Genomic DNA, 3,228 nt, shown 5'->3' with positions numbered 1-3,228 from the left:
CAAATGGATGGAAATAGAAAACACTATCCTGAGTGAGGTAAGCCAGACCCAAAAAGAGGAACATGGGATGTACTCACTCATATTTGGTTTCTAGCCATGTCAATGTTTCTTGTATACATTTAGTTATCTGTATATTACTTCTGAGGCCTACTGTCATGTAAGAGACAGATAAATTTAGTTCTATTCTATTGTTAAAGAACAATGACAAGAAAAAAGTCTGTACATGTTCGGTATAGGTACAGTTTCTTTCCAAGTATTTTGTATGTCCTTAGTTGAATCTGCAGATGTGAACCCCACAGAGACAGCAAGACAACTATAAAGGTTCTAGTAATGATATTAACGTGTGGGTAGTTGGCAGATCACGTTGTCATCGGGTCCTACTGTCCTGCTCCTGTTCCAACAGGAGAAACTTGGAGGAGTATGCATTTACAATTCCCTGAGAACCACAGAAATATGACGTGGCTGTTTGCAAACAGTTCAAGGTCCACACTGATGCTCTGGGCTGCGCTGCTGCTGCAGCTGCCCTGCCAAGCTCCTCTTCCCAGCTGACTTTCTTAAGCTGCTTGGAGTTAAGCAGCAAGCACTCTGAAGGCCTCTTCCAGGCAAATAAAAATGAGAGAAGGAATGGGGCCAGGCTTCCTGGATTGAACCCCACTTCACTTCAGCAAATCCCTAAGCCTTTCTGTCTGCTTTGTCAGCTGTGAAATAAGCAGACCAATTCAGGCCTGCTCCAGAGGGCAATGAGTGGCAGGTTTAATTAGTGATGATTGAGATGGGCTTTGTAATGTAAAGTTGTCCATAAATGAAAAGGGGCATTAGCACTATTTCACCCCAAGCCGGCTGCATTTGGAGTGCATCCTGCTTATGGCTGCCACAGCTAAGCCTTCAAATCCTTTTCGCAGAGGTGCATTTCCCAGATAGAAAGCAGGGCTTGGTAATGGAGAGGCACAAACATGAAACCAGTGCACGTCTCGGATGTCTGCTTGGCAGGCAGCACCAGCTAGTGGCAGGTGATAGGCTGTTTTCCACAACCAAAAAGAACAGTGTGCATCCCTTTATACCCCAGGCTATTCTAGAAAGATCCTAGAGATCTAAAGCATCAGATTTGGTGGAGAAAGTGATCCCCCAAAGATCTCCCGTGCAGTAGTCCCTACCTCCCTGGCTTGTTTTTCTGGCTGACAGCTCACACTGACAGTATTTTTGTCAGGGACAATTGTGTATTGAGAACACATATCAAGGATCGGGCCTTCTGGGATCCCATCCTTTACAGCCTGTGTCTTACTTTCAGGGATCTCATTCACATAAGAAACACATAAAGACAGAGCTATCTGGTTTACAAGAAGTCATGCTGTTCCAGGTGAGTCACACTGGGAATTGCTCCTTCCTTTGAACACAATGGGAACTCTACCTCTCTCACATAAATTCATCTAACAATATGCATTTGCAATAAATTGTAACTTCCAGGTGTTTATTGGATTTTCTGGTTGGGATATTAAATATCTTCAGAGGCCCATGTGCTGTGGGTGGGACCCCAGCTGGAGATGCAACTGAGAGGTGAATGGATCCTGAGAGCACTAACTTCATCAATGGAGTCACCCACTGATGAGTTCATAGCTAAATGGGCTGATAGGAGGTGAGGCCTTGCTGGAGTAAGTGGGTCACTGAGGGTGGCAGTTGAATCAAGAAATGTCCCCATAGAATCGAGCACTTGAACATTTGGTCTGTGGGGAGGTTGAGGAGGTACAGCCTTGCTGGAGGAGGTACATCACTGGAGGTGAGGTTAGAGAGTTCAAAACCTCCCTCTTCTTCCAGTGCGCTCTCTGAGCTTCCTGCTTGTGTGCAGAGGTGAACTCTCAGCTCCCTGCTCCTGCTGCCCTGCTGCCCTGCCTGACTGCCAGGATGGATTCTTATTCCTCTGGAACCACAAGCCAAATAAGCCCTTTCTTCCATACGTTGCTTTTTGGTCACTGTGTTTTAGCACAGCAGCAGAAGAGGAAATGATACACTGGGCACACTTCAAAGGCTATAGCTTGTCCCCAGCCCTTTCGTACCTCCTCTGCTTCTTGGCTGCTGTGAGGTGAGCAGCCTTCTCTGTCAGACTCTCCCACCATCCTGATGTTCTGTCTCCACATCAACAAAAACAATGAGCCAACTGGCCGCGGACCTATACCTATGAAATTAGGGGCCAAAATTAATCTTTCCTCCTCCAAAGATGTTTCTCCTAAGTATTTTGCCAGTGGCAAGAATCTGCATTAATACAGTGGGCATGGTTGCTCCTTCTCTTAACCTCTAGTATTTTTAGGATGGCAAAACATATTCAGTGTTGTGTTCTAAATATGTTGACACAGCCTCTTCCTTCTTAAGAGCATGACCTGGAGCTCCTTCGAAACCTCAAGAGGATCTTAATCATCTTTATACAATCTCCAACACTAATGTCATACATTCTTCAAAGGACACACACACACATATAGATATAGATATATTGAGAGAGAGAGAGAGAGAGAGAGAGAGAGAGAGAGAGAGAGAGAGAGGACTTACCCAGAGAAGAAGAAGAAAATGAGAGAAAAGCCTGATGTCAACTAAGAAGCTACATTCTGTTGGAGGATTTAAATATGATAGATATTACATTGGTTGAGATCAAGAGTCTTCAACTTCAGCCAGACTTGGGTTTATTGGCTCTGCAAGTTGCCATTCATGAGACTTTGGAAATGGCATTTAACTACCTTTGTGCCTCAGTTTCCTCAGCTTTAAAATGGAAAGAAATAATATTGTCTACATCTTTGGGTTGTTGTAAAGATTTAATGAGCCCAGTTGGTTGAGTGCCTGTGCCAAATGCATGAAACCCTGGGTTTGATCCTCAGCATTAGATAAATCAGGTGTTGTGGTGTATACCTGTAATCCAAGCACTTGGGAGATGAAGAAGGGAGGATCAGGAATTCAAAGTCATCTCAACCGTATAGCAAGTTTAAGGTTAGCTTGGGCTTATGGCATAAGACCTCATCTCGAAAGAAAGAAAAAGAAAGAAAGGAAGGAAGGAAGGAAGAAAGAAAGAAAGAAAGGAAATATATATTTGTATACATATATAATATATATATATATAATGAGACAGTCCATGTGAAGTACTTAGCATAGTATCTAGCACAAAACAGCTGCAAAGGAAATGTCTCTTCCTCCTCTTCCTCTTTACCCCTTCATCATCATCATTACAGACCATAGGGAAAAGAGTCA

The sequence above is a fragment of the Microtus ochrogaster genome, chromosome 5 (assembly GCF_000317375.1).
Source record: "Microtus ochrogaster isolate Prairie Vole_2 chromosome 5, MicOch1.0, whole genome shotgun sequence".
Taxonomy (NCBI): domain Eukaryota; kingdom Metazoa; phylum Chordata; class Mammalia; order Rodentia; family Cricetidae; genus Microtus; species Microtus ochrogaster.
This window is presented reverse-complemented; position numbering follows the sequence as displayed.